The 14306-nt window shown below is 44.5% G+C and overlaps 1 pseudogene across 1 annotated transcript; it reads right to left on the reverse strand.

Moving 5' to 3' along the window:
* Nucleotides 1-339: 339 nt before the first annotated feature.
* On the reverse strand, nucleotides 340-11293 carry LOC309519595 (transcription factor IIIB 50 kDa subunit-like; annotated as a pseudogene). The gene is made up of 8 exons (XR_014224628.1): nucleotides 10630-11293; nucleotides 10384-10443; nucleotides 9413-9732; nucleotides 7910-8697; nucleotides 3952-4040; nucleotides 2823-3268; nucleotides 2316-2493; nucleotides 340-545 (listed from the first exon to the last, which is right to left on the reverse strand). The product of XR_014224628.1 is annotated as a transcription factor IIIB 50 kDa subunit-like (transcript).
* Between the last annotated feature and the right edge of the window lie 3013 nt (nucleotides 11294-14306).

A 14306-nucleotide genomic window follows, 5' to 3' on the forward strand; every position in this document is an offset into this window, starting at 1 on the left:
AAAAAATAAAGTAAAATTAAAGGTATAATATGAAGTGCTGATTCCTGTTTATGATACCTTTATTGTCATGTTACAACAATGTGAAAATAGAGTCTGATTACTGCCGAAGCAAAACAAACCTTTGCTCAGTTTTATTCCTTCATTGACACTGCTACAAGAAATAGATACAGATCAACAGGGAAAGATTTTCACCTGTCCATAGGACACAAAATCCCTTACTGCGTTAAAAAGGGGAGGGAAGAATCAAAGCCATGCACAGTATAGCACTTGAGCCTTTATCTTTGCTCCCCCCCCCCAATTCCTCTCACCTGAGCTTAGCAGGATGTGTTTCAGTCTGCCTTTCACCAGTCGCCTTTTTATTTGCTGTCAGCTCTCCCCCCTCAATGGAGGACCGTAACTCTGTGGAACCATCTCCACTCCTGGACAAATCTCCAGAAACTGCATTCTTTTCAGTACCCTGGGAATAATCACCTAGCTGCTCATCATCTGAACCCACTTCTGGAATAACAGAAAGGGTGGTGGGTTTGAAGTGAAGCTTGTACCGTCTGTATAAATAAAGAACAGCAAAGGTTCAGCATCAGGGGCTTAAATATTTCCTACCCACCCTTTTCCCACAAGGCCTCAGGGTGTGTTACGTATAAAATAGTTAATTTTCAGTTCAAGCTAAACAGAGTCAGGTTCTCCATGTAAGCAAAATGCCAGATAGGTCTGTAGACTGATATTAGTGGCATTTAGCCAGCAAAGTCCATTTTCGAAAAAGAAAAGAAAAAGTAAAGGGGAAGAGGAAGAGAAGAGAAGAAATAGCCTATTTTAAAAGGAGAACATGCTGTTATGAAATAATTTATCCATATTACCACATGAGTCTCAGAAATAGTTACTCTGGAAGCATCATGGAAGATTTCTAAAATGCTAAGGACGTCACTCCTGGAACAGGGGGCCTTTACAGATCTGTGATAAGAAACTGGTAGCCGGCATGCTACCAGTATGTTGGGCATGTTCCCAAGATGTCTAGAAAAAGTTTGTTTTCTCATCCAAGTGAATATTCACAGACATACTAACACAGGCATAGGCAAACAGCCCTCCAGATGTTTTGGGAATACAACTCCCATCATCCCTCACCACTGGTCCTGTTAGCTAGGAATGATGGGAGCTGTCATCCCAAAACATCTGGAGAGCTGTTTGCCTATGCCTGCACTAACAGAAGATATAATTACAGCTACCTCGCATCTTATGCAGTGGTTACATTCCTGGCCATTGCACATAAAAGCAAAATCGCGTAGAGCCAGGAACCCTCAGAACCAGGTGTCTCGCTTACCTGGTTCTCAGCAGGCAGCACGAGGGCTCTAGCATGCTGCTCTGTAATGTTTCCTCCACTCTCCATTTGTTTGTTTGTTCTGCTCCACCCCAACCCCCGGCCCAAATCAGCAATCACGTAGGTAAAATAAGCATTGCGAGTTACCTATATTTCTATTTCACCTTTTCTGTCACAGGACCTCAAAGCTAGATTAAGTGTGTCATGTGTCACATATTTACAGACTTTTGTCTAGAGCTTCATGGTTCTCAGTTAAGTCCTTGGAAGTGTGCTTCAATAAAGGGGATTACATTCTCTGCTAGACATCATTCCATCCTGGAGGCAGAAGAGGGACTGGCTCGCTCTCTTTGCCCTCCCCTCGCAAGAAAGTGGATCATCTTTGTTCTGAAGGCAGCATGCATTGTCATTTCTCTCCTTTCAAGAAGGCTAGAGACAGAAACCCTACAAATTACCGTATTTTTCGCACTATAACACGCACCAGACCATAACGCGCACATAGTTTTTAGAGGAGGAAAACAAGAAAAAAATTATTCTAAACGAAATAGTAGATATATGATTTTTGTGTGTTCATGCTGTGGCCACAGACATGTGATCTGACAGTGAGTTTGGAGTAGCCCAATGCAAAAATCCTGAGGATCCATGTGGATCCATGCTTTGTAACCACGGAGAAGGGAAGGAAGGGGAACTATGGATCCTCTGCTCACGACTGCAGCAGATCCCCCCCCCCCCGCCGCCGTCACCCGCAGGCATTCGCTCCATAACACGCACAGACATTTCCCCTTACTTTCTAGGAGGAAAAAAGTGAGTGTTTTGGTGCAAAAAATACGGTACCTGCAGAGTTACTAATCAACTGAAACCTACACAGGGCATGCCTGCCCTATCAGGAGGAAAGTTCTTACTCAGCCTGTAAAGTAAATATTTTCTATGACATACAATGAAAACCACTGGGTAGCAATAGCCTTAAAGCATGTCAAGCTCTCAAAATTCATTTCTCAAGACTAACCTTGGCCTGACGCGTTTGGTCTGAGATGGTTTCACAGAAGCTGAGTTTTTTTCTGGCTTCTCTTCTGCTGAGATGTTTTCATCAAAAGGGTTCAAGGATGCCTTTGTGATTCGGAGGTCCGCAGTGCTGCTCTTATCTGAGCTATGACCTCTTCTGTGACCCTCATTTGTGGAGGGTTCTGAAAAGAAAGAAATCAGCATCAGAATAGTGAAAGCACAAGTCCCAATACTACTGAAAATACTAATACCTAATCCAGCCCTAGATCAACTGATGGCTCTTAACAACAGCAGTACACTGAGACCCACCTGCATCCCACTCATTTACAACTATTAGGCACAATCATGAAGACACTTCACAGCTTCCAAGCACTGTCTTTAAATAATACAAGAAGTCCAGCTTTAACTATTATGAAGAAATGGCACATTTTACTACTTAGCACACTTTGTAAACTACACAACTGTTAAAACATATGAGAAATATATTCTCTTTTCAATAGACAATACTTACTCTCTGAAACAGGAGTTAAAGTGTCATCATCACTATCACTCCATCGCGATGAAAAGTCACTGGGATTAAGTCGAACTCTCTCTGTAACCGGTTGGAGAGAAGGTAACACAGACATGGACTGAGAGAGGTTGCTTTTCTGTAAACCACGTTTGGAGAATAAGGTCTTGAACTTTGATTTTTTCTTTTCTTTCTCATTTGACTCTTCCTCACTGTCAGCCGGGGAGTGACTAATGCTAGGAACCATAGCTGAAGCTGTGTCTGGCAATCCATTGCCTCGTTTCCCCTTTAGCTTGTCTTTCAGCTTGCCAAATGGTCTCCGTGACTTATCTTTCATGGGCAGATCAAACATGCTGGCTGTCATGTTGCTCCTCATGAATTGGATATCCACCTCAATCTCACCTCTCTCTTTTTCCTTCTTTCCTGGTTTGGAGTGATGCCTGTACCATCTGTACAAATAAAGAACAGCAAAGGTTCAGCATCAGGGGCTTAAATATTTCCTACCCACCCTTTTCCCACAAGGTCTCAGATTCTGTTACGTATAAAATAGTTAATTTTCAGTTCAAGCTAAACAGAGTCAGGTTCTCCATGTAAGCAAAATGCCAGATAGGTCTGTAGACTGATATTAGTGGCATTTAGCCAGCAATTTCAATAAAGGGGATTATAATCATGTAATAATTATAAGCAAACAAAACAAGTGTTTCTCCAGAATTGCTTTCTGGGGCCTCCCCCCAGAGGATCAATGAGAACCATGCCAGAAAACGGTTAATTTTGTACTGTAAATTTATCCATTGTTCAGGGCAATGGGTTCCCCCAAATATTCATATAATTTTGCAGGAAGACACAGGAAAGGCTCTGCTACTAAGCCGAGTCCCATGATCGCTTAACAGCTCCACCTAACCTGTGCTGTTATGCTCTGGTATCATGCAATATTAGCAGGCCTTACTAGTTCATGAGTTATGGTAGAACAGCTCCACAGCATGACCTTGCCCATTGCCAAACAGCTACCTCTCCATTTAAGGTTATGCCATGAAGACATCTGCATAAAAGGTATCAACAGTCAGAGGAACTCTGTAGAATAGACTGTTTCTGCACTAAAACCCAAGATGCAAGCCATCTTAGTGTGTCTAACCTTCTTACTCCCTGAAAGGCACCACATGAACCAAGACAAATTCTGCCGAACAGTCTTGAACGGAGCGGGATACAGCAGAGGATACAGAGCTAGAAAGAGAGAAAATGAGAAAGTCATTACCAGGAAAGTTTTAGAACAGAAACAGCAGCTTATGTACAAAAGCATGCAATTTCTCCCAAAATATGGGAGAATTTTCCCACATTTCTCAAATATTTTCCGACAATATTTTGTTTTAAAATAATGCATGTGTTGCAGCACACTTCTTAGAAAAAGGAATTCTTGCTAACCAAGATTTAAGGAGAAGACAAAGATGCCAACGTTTAGGGGATTCACGATTGGGAGATGGACCCTAGTTTAGGAGGCCCTATAAAGGAATTAACTAAATTTGTATCGGCTACTCGCCTTGACAACTTAATGGAACTTCCATGTTCACAAGCATTAATACCACTGAATATCAGTTGCCAAGGCAGCAAACTAAGGAAGAACTGTCAGTTCCACACCCTGCATCCATGTTTCCTGGATGCATTGAGATAACCGCTATCCAAAGCTGGATACAAATTATTTTATTTAATAGATGTTTATTCTTCCCTTTAGCTAAAAGTAGGTTGTTAGGGAAGTTTACAACAATTGAATAAAATTAAGTATGCCAACTACTGTGATCCAGCAGGACTCTGCTCAGGAAAGGCATCAACAGGATACTTTACAAGTTCTTCAAAGCTTGCTTGATTGTTTAATAGCCCACCTTCTTCTCCAATGAGCTCAAGATGGCATACGTGATTCTACCCCTCCTCATTTAATCCCCATAACAACCCTATGTTAGACTGAGAGCCAAGGTCAGTCAGTGAGCTTCATGTCTGAGCGGTCACTTGAACCCTGGTCTCCTAGGTCCTAGTCTGACACTAACCTTTACACCACACCAACTCTTTATATTATGCCGTAGCACATTATACTGCTGTTTATTTCAAGTTTTAATAAAGTGTTTTTAAAAGTTTGATCCCGCCTCTGCTTGCAATGTTTGCTTATTGCATTTTTGCCCCACCCTTACTTCAAATAACTTTGTGTGAGTGACATACATAGTTCTCATTTCCCCATCCCATTTCATTCTCACAACAACCCTTGTGATCGATTAGACTGAGTGTGACTCGCCCGTGGTCTCCCAGTAAACTCTATGGACAACGGTGGAATCTTTACTAAAAGTGGCATTTTTAATCCATGATCCATCGTGTTAAGAGCTTAGCTTTTGCTGCTGTCAGATAAACAGCTGAGATGAATAATTCTCATGCAGCATGCTGTTTGACACCTGTTTGGACATGTGGACCTTGAGCCTCTGACATACACAGGTAAATTGCCTCTAAACCTGGAAATGCCATTTAGTCAGCAGGAAGTCAACATCTTCAAACAGAACTATAGAGTAGTAAGGGACCTTGGATGTCATCTAGTCCAATGCCCAACGGATTCAGTGCAGGAATCTTGCAAATACACAGCTTCCTAAGCAAATGGACATCTAGCCATAGCTTAGAAACCTTCATAGGAGGAGATCCCACCACTTCCCAAGGCAGTCTGATCCGTCTTTGAACTACTCATACACTTAAGAAGTTTCTCCTAACGTAAAGTCAAAGCCATCTTATTTAAATGTTTTCAGTCATTGCATTTACCGTATTTTTCTCTCTATAAGACGCACCAGACCACAAGACGCACCTAGTTTTTGGAGGAGGAAAACAAGAAAAAAAATATTCTGAATCTCAGAAGCCAGAGCAGCAAGAGGGATCGCTGTGCAGCGAAAGCAGCCATCCCTCTTGCTGTTCTGGCTTCTGGGATAGCTGCGCAGCCTGCATTCGCTTCATAAGACGCACACACATTTACCCTTACTTTTTAGGAGGGGAAAAGTGAGTCTTATAGAGCAAAAAATATGGTACATCTGTCATCTGGAGTAACATAGAACACATCTGCTCCACCTTTTGCATCACAGTCTTTCAGTTACCGTATTTTTCGCTCTATAAGACGCACCAGACCACAAGACACACCTAGTTTTTGGAAGAGGAAAACAAGGAAAAAAAAATTCTGAATCTCAGAAGCCAGAACAGCAAGAGGGATCGCTGCGCAGTGAAAGCAGCAATCCCTCTTGCTGTTCTGGCTTCTGGGATAGCTGCGCAGCCTGCATTCGCTCCATAAGACAAACACACATTTCCCCTTACTTTTTAGGAGGGAAAAAGTGAGTCTTATAGAGCAAAAAATACAGTATTTGAGAACTATTCTCCTGTCTCCTCTTAACCTTTCCTTCTCCAAGCTAACCATGCCCAGCTTTTTCAACTGTTCCTCATAGGACTTGGTTTCCAGACTCCTCACCATCTTTGGAATATGCTATAGTTCAGGGGTGCACAACCTCCGGCTCACAGACCAAACGTGACCCACCAGTCCCATTTGCCCACAAGGCCAATCTGGAGAAGCCACGCTCACCTGCCCAATAAGGGATGCCATTAAAGTAGGCTCCCATTCAACCATCGCTCCTACTGTCCAAGCTGCAGCTCATTGAAGGCTTGCAAAAGGCTTTGAAAGCAATTCCGTGAAGCTCCTTTTGATCTCTGACATAAGAGACGGAAAGGAGGGATGCAGGGAGGCTTACAAGGCATAACACTGCCAAAGCCTCTTGCACTCTGGAACCCCAACATGGAACCCTACACAATTTATGTTGGCAGGTAGTCAAGGCAACCCACTTGCCAACATTTTGATGTCACAATGGCAGAATGTGATTTACTTGCTAGTTGCCCCACCCACACATCAAAGTTTCCCCCCCCCCCCGCCAGAAAGATTCCTCCTCTAGTTTGTCTATCTCCTCCTTAAAATGCAGCAACTGGAACTGGACAAAGTAATGAACCCGACGAATCCTACACTGACCACAACACTCTGGCATATTTCCTCTCTCCCTTTGAAGTTAAAGCATGCCCTTATCCGCATTCCTTCAGAAGTCCTGCTATGACTCCCTAAATAAAGAAGGAGCAAAAATCAGATGCAACGGGTCATATTTAGGAGGCCTCTCTGGGCAGCGCCTGGCATCAGCCCCCTCCCTCCCTCCCTGCATGTGCCCCGTGCCCCAGCAGGTAGACTGCCCCTGGCAGCGGGAGCTCCACGGGAGGCCCCTCGCTCGCTCGCTCGCTCTCCCCTCACCGTGTGCATGTAGGGACAAAAATTAACTAAGCAGCTCCATTAATCAGGGCGACTGACTCACCACCTATCTAGTGACACGGGCATCATGTTCAGGAACCACCATACCATGTTCTATAAAGAGATGCTTGCAAAGCCACAACTTTTTCTTCTGGATCTAGGTTTAAAGCATGCATGTCTGAAACAACTTGCAATTAGATTTTTACACTTCTCTTCCACTCTCTCATGCCTAACTATGAGGACCATAAGTAGACCAGACAAACATTAATTCAAGTCAAACGCCAACTCAAAGAGGTATTTGTTGCTCAGGCTGGCTGACTGCCTCCACCCAACCCTTCAAGAGTGGATACTACTTCTCACCCAGCGATACGCATGGAAGCCTGCCAATCTTTACACCAAAAGTTGTCCTAAACAGCATGCAAACCACTGCAATGTGGCCACTTCCTATACCTCTTGTCAGAGTTGAAGGAAAATAATCAACCTCGCCAACTAGTTACTAGTGGTCCCTACCAGTAACCAAAGTTATCCAAGCCACCCAAACCTGTCTTTAATTATTACCACAGCAGGGTGGAAGGAGCCATGCCTGAAGGATGCGGGAGATTCTTAGTGGGGCAGGAGAGCTGGGGGGGGGGCAGGGGGCGGGAATCACATCTGGCAACCAATGAATCCCTTTGCTTCAGACAGTACATAGGTAGACAAGTCTAAAAAGCCCAGGACACAAATTTTCACAATCCTCTAGTGGTTATGATGGCATGGTATTTAGCATTAACTTTGGAAGTGTATACTCTATTCTTACCAAACTAAGCCTCCTAGAGATAATATGTATCAGAAGGCTATTGCTTGCAAGCCTGTCTGAATCACTTGCAGCTTCGAGGTCACAGGCACACTTGAGCCTTGCTAAACATCTCCTTTTCTTCTAGAGTCCGGATAGACTGCTCTATCTCACTGTCTAAAATGGGCTCATCCCCAGTGATAGCAGAATCTTCAAGGCTTAGCTGAGGAGTTCGTAGCCTCTTTGCGGTGTTCAAGACGCAGGGTGGGAGCAAAGGTTTCCGCTTGCTGAACTTCTGCTTCTCTCCTGAAAGGGAGGCCTCTTCTACTGTTGCCGCGCTCTCATCGATTAGCTGCAGTGGTGCAGCTGCTGAGTCTTCTAGGTCACGGTCTTCCGTAGTATCCACGATGCGGAAGGCAGCCTGAAGAAGCACACGGCGGTGCCGCAGAAGGTCACCGATGTACTTTGCCACACTCCGACGGTCCACTTTCAGCACTCGCAACCAGCCCAGCTGAGAAGCCATTTGCAGGAGGATGTTATGCAGCTCCCTCAGTCTCTGGTGGGCTGGCCGGGGAGCCTCCATGCCAGCAAGCTTACAGAACTGAGAAAGGGTGCAAGTGAGGCGATCGACAGGCCGGAGAGACTGCCAAGCCAGGAAGGCTGCTGCTGTCACTAGGGGGGTGGGGTGCCGGCCGGTCACCAGCCACGTGTCGCTGGCAAGTTCCACCATCTGGACAGTCCTTGCCACCAGCTGCTCCTTTTCTTCCACAAACGTAGTCGGGACGCTGGGTGAATTCTGGAAAATCTTGAAGCTGGAAAGATGAAAATCAAACAAGCCATTTAGATAGACTGCCTTGGGTTGGGAGATGTGGCAGGATGGAGAAGACAAATAGGTGAAAGAGGGACATGAGCAAAACGAAACATTCTGTGAAAGGACAAAGGGCAGAAGGCCCTGCATTTTCCAAGGACACCAAAAAGGCAAGCTGAGCAACTTGAATCAAAAAGTCAAGCATCTTCCATTAACCAGCGCTATATGGACAGGGCTGAATTTACACTCTTCCTAACTTGTGCTCAAGAAAATTCTGTTTGTTGGCTTCTTGCCCTTAATAATAATAGGAAGGATTTCCAAGCAATTACGGGATTGGTAGCAGGAGCAGAATTCACAATTCTGAGAATTATTTGTTTAAAAAAGGAAGTTTGCTGCCCCTGTGGCTAAAGAGAAAAGCCTGGACCTGCCTGAAGTGCCTCAGATGAAATCTCAGAAATCAGGGAGTTGGAGTATACATGCACATATGAAAATACCCATTTCTTCCATGATGGAAGCACACAGCACACAGGGTTCCTACATCGAAGCACTGACTACACCGATCCCTGCTGAACTTTAAGAAGCTTGCTGTTTCAGCAGCCTTCCAATCAATATACCACACAGTCCGTATGATACTTGTAAATTCTGTCTCTGAAATATGGAAATTGCACACCAACTTTGAGAAGTATTGTCAAGGAAAGGGCATAAGAACTTCAACATACCTGTTGAGGTGGGTTTTCACCATATCCATCAAGCTGAGAGTAGGCACATCCAGTGCAGTTCCTTCAGGAAGCGTAGATAGGTCTTTGCAAACAACTCCTTGTCTCCATAGAGTAGCAGGCAGACTGTGCCCATGGTCAGGGGCCAGTTGTGCTGGCGGCAGGTCAAAAGACGCAACAGCCCACAAGCATCTCCTTCTTCTCCAATCTGACTAAACTGAAGCAAGGACGTTTGATTGCCTGCTGGTAATAGGACACGGCTGTATCTTCAAACAGAGAAGGAAGCCGCAGAACTTTGCAGAGATCCCGAACACCTTTGACTCCTGTGGGGGAAAATACCACAGCAGTACTTAAGAAATGTTTCCACATACACATTTATCAGTGACAAATCTAACCGCAGGGTAGGTCTTTGCCTGTATGAAGCTGCCCATATACTAAGATAATCTGTGGAGGCTCTGTTTCACATGCTCCCACTTTTAGAGGATAGATGGGTGGCAATCATGGATAACATATTTTCAATTGTGGTAGTGTAACTGGAGTGTCCAAACCAAGCCTACTTTGGCTTTTTTTGGATATTATGGAGAACTTTTTCAAATGAAAGTCTTTGGGGGCTCTAATTGAGAATGGCTGTTAGTATTGCTGTTTCAACTTCATATTTAATTTTGATTTGGCTTTTAGTTATGTACTGATTTTTATTTTTTGCAGCTGTACACACAATTATAATGGCCATTTAATGGTAATGGAAACAGACTGGTCCATGGTTAACCAGTCTGTCAATGATTCAGGTGGGATTTGATCAGGCAATCAAAATTCTAAAATAGGTTGTTTTGATGTTGGTCCCACAGCAAATAGGTAAGACTGTTTTAAAAATGCAAACTTCTCTTTGCTTTTAGAAAGTGAAACAATGCAGCTCTTGTGGATGACAGACACATTAATTTCCACAAAGCATCAACAGAGTAATGCAGAATACGTACCTCGCTGTACACAACGGCTCGTTTGCTCATTCTGGCCAGTACTCCATGAATATGTGACTTCTACGAGATAAAAACACAGATATCAGCCAAACTTTGGTCCAAGCTCTCAAACATGCACCCATTTTTAAACTGTTGAATGGTGTAGGGCCTGTCTATATTTGAGAACTGCTTGCAAGTCGTATCTCAAATCCTATGTCTTTGTAAGATACAAAGAGTTTTGAGCTATTTTGCTATTCTTAGCCTCACCTTGTAAATGTTCTTCATCAGCATATGTGGTTGTGAGAAGCCCTTCAGTCAGAATGAAGCCACAGTCTGTGCACACCAGCTGGTTCTGAGCATAATGAGAGTCCTCTACAATTTCCAAGGAGTCACAGTCTGGACACTTCTCTTGGCTCGACATCTTAGCAGCCTGAAAGCATAAATCAGGTCCACAGTTGGTCACTGATATTTTGGTATTATTTAATTACTTCCATGTATTATATTTACCGTATATCCCACCTGTCCTTTGAAGAGCTCAAGGTGGTATAATGGTTCTCTCGCCACCCAATTTTTATTCTCACAACAACTCTGTGAAATTAGTTGTTTGTATTACTACTACTGGGACGCGGATGGCGCTGTGGGTTAAGCCACATAGCCTAGGACTTGCCAATCAGAAGGTCGGCGGTTCGAATCCCCGTGACGAGGTGAGCTCCCGTTGCTCGGTCCCTGCTTCTGCCCACCTAGCAGTTCGAAAGCACGTCAAAGTGCAAGTAGATAAATAGGTACCACTCCGGCGGCAAGGTAAACGGCATTTCTGTGCGCTGCTCTGGTTTGCCAGAGGCGGCTTGGTCATGCTGGCCACATGACTCGGAAGCTGTACGCCGGCTCCCTTGGCCAATAAAGCAAGATGAGCACCGCAACCCCAGAGTCGCTCACGACTGGACCTAATGGTCAGGGGTCCCTTTACCTTTATTACTACTACTACTACTACTACTGCTACTACTATTATTATTATTAATTGAGTTTATATACCATCCTATACCCAGGGCTTTCAGGGCGGTTTAAAGAACAGTATCAACCTAACCAGTTAGAATTGCCCACAGAATTGTTGATTTTTTTATCATTTACTAAGTATTAAAGTATATCAAATTCTATTCAAAAACCACAGTCACTGCCGGGATGTTAGAAGACATAATAGGAGAAAAAGTATGGAGAAGATAGAAAAACAAAGTCTTTTTATTTCCCTCAAAATCAAGGTGTCTCCTAGCTTGAAGGCCTACCATACTCTCACATTTGAAAAGTATCATCATAAAATCAGTCTGAGAATTCTACAGTACAGCGTTACATTTCTGAAAAGAGCTACAAAGACTACCAGAGATTTGTGGGGGCTCTGTCTTCAGTTCTGATATGCAGAATGCAGCTTTGATTAGGAGGGGAAGGAAACGCTCTCAAAGTACTCAGCTCAAATTACACAGGGCCTGATCCTGTCTTGTCATTGGAAACTACTGTATTTAAAGGCTCTTGGTGGGGGTGGGGTATCACAGTTTGTCCAAAACCGGAGGGAGCCTGGATGTGGGGCTAGCGGTTTTTCCTCTCGCATTTGAAGCATCACCAGCCTGGTGGCCTGGCAAGACTTGCCCCACAGCCGTTCGCTAAACAAGTGCTTCATAATTTTAAAAAAGGGCACGGAGACAAAGTTGTTTTGGAAAGCTCCTCCTTTGTTTTTCCAGAGGCTCCTAAAGGCAAGTGAATAATGCCAGGGCAAGCTGGAGTGCGGGAAAGGGGAAGAGATGTGAACTGCTGGCTGGTTAGGGGACACAGAAAAAAGAGGGGGAAACTGACTTGTGTGATTTCGATAATGGTGATGTAAAAATTGGGGTTTGGCTTTTGCTTCCCAACTCCCCATGGGAATCTGAGTCCCCTAAGTCCATGATGGGCCAGAGAAGAATGGATGGAGGCAGAATCCAGTGGAAAACAAGGCAGATGTTTATTTTTCTGTTGCAACAGAGTCCCCTCCCCTCCTTCCAAGGAGAGAGAGACCCTCAACAAAAGTGTGCAGGAACCTTTAAAGACTTTTGACATTGCCCAATCCCCTTAGCCAAAGACCACCCCAAAATCATCATACATATATCATTGGAGGCGGTCTACAGCGGAAACCCTGCCTAGCAGGATACCTGATAAGGGTCGCCGATTGTATTACCTGGGCAGCCTGGCCATTCTTTCGTGATTATTAAAATTACTTTAGTTCCTGAATCCAGGTCACAGGCTCCCCCTATTCATACACAAATACACCCTTAAGACAGGATTTGCAAGCGCAAAGGCAATGGGGAGGCTTTCCCAATTTGCCTCCCTCACTGCAGCTGAGTATTTGAGGTCACTGAGAGTCAAAATGGCCTCAGGATTGCTCTCCCGTACTATTTCAGACACATGGTTTAAATATATAGATATGTGTGCATTCATGAATATTTAGTCTATATTTGAGGCCTTAGAATTCTTATAAAAAAATCCACAATCAGTAGTTTGAATGACTATAGACCAGTTGCACTGACTCCAATCATCATGAAGTGTTTTGAGAAACTGGTGCGCCGTCATATTATCTCCTGTCTTCCATCAACTTTTGACAACTACCAGTTTGCATACAGAGCAAATAGATCCACAGAAGACGCCATCAATACCACTCTCCATGCTGCTCTGTCCCATCTGGAGCAGCCGGGGAGTTATGTGAGGCTGCTGTTTGTGGATTTTAGCTCTGCTTTCAACACTATCCTCCCCCATAGACTGGTGTCCAAGCTAGAGGCGATTGGACTCTCCAACTCCACCTGCCTCTGGGTTTTGGATTTTTTGTCAGAACGTTCCCAGAGGGTTAGAGTAGGGTCACACATGTCCACAGCCCTTAGCCTTAACACCGGCTCACCACAGGGTTGTGTGTTGAGTCCCCTGCTCTACACTATCTATACGTATGACTGTACAGCCATCTATTCCAGCAACAAAATCATCAAGTTTGCTGATGATACTACGGTGGTGGGGCTCATTTCAGGAGGGGATGAGTCCGCCTATCGGGACGAGGTGGAGCGGCTCTGTGTTTGGTGTGGAGAGAACAATCTGGCTCTTAATACGGCTAAGACCAAGGAATTGGTGGTGGATTACAGGGGAAAAAAGGCGGACATTCAGCCCTTGTATATCAACGGGGAACGGGTGGAGAGGGTGGCGGAATTCAGGTTTTTGGGAGTAGCTATCGATCAGGGCATGACTTGGAGCGCACATACCACTGCTCTGGTGAAGAAGGCCCAGCAGAGAATTTATTTCCTCAGACTTTTAAAGAAGAACAATCTGAGTGAGAGACTGCTGGTGTCCTTCTACCGAGGCTCCATAGAGAGCATTCTTACATACTGTATTTGTGCTTGGTTCTCCAGTTGTACAGCTAGGGAGAGGAAGGTGCTCCAGAAGGTCATAACCACAGCCCAAAGGATTATTGGTCATCCTCTCCCATCTTTGGAAGAACTGTACGGTTCCCGTTGTCTTAGGAAAGCAAATAACATCCTGCAGGATTCATCTCACCCGGGACACTGTCTGTTTGCACTACTGCCTTCTGGCAGGAGGTATAGAAACATCAAGTCAAAGACAAATAGACTGAAAAACAGTTTCTATCCAAGAGCTGTGGCCCTTTTGAATGCTGTAACTCGTTAGTGTGACCTGGGAGTTTGATGGGTGTGGTGTGGGTGTGGCTGGAATGTGGTTTGTTTGGTTGTTGTTGTTGTCTTGCTTTTGTTGTTTTAAGGGATGGCATCCAATTTCGTTGCACTTTGTGCAATGTTGCACTTGTGTAATGACAATAAAGAATCTATCTATAACAAGGGAGAGGAGGAGGAGGATTGCTGGCGGTGCTCACAGAATCAGCGGCAGGTGAAGGGGGTTTCTGCCCACGCCACTCGCGGCTTGCATGC

Source organism: Podarcis vaucheri (assembly GCF_965113315.1).
Source record: "Podarcis vaucheri genome assembly, chromosome: 15".
Classification (NCBI taxonomy): Eukaryota; Metazoa; Chordata; class Lepidosauria; order Squamata; family Lacertidae; genus Podarcis; species Podarcis vaucheri.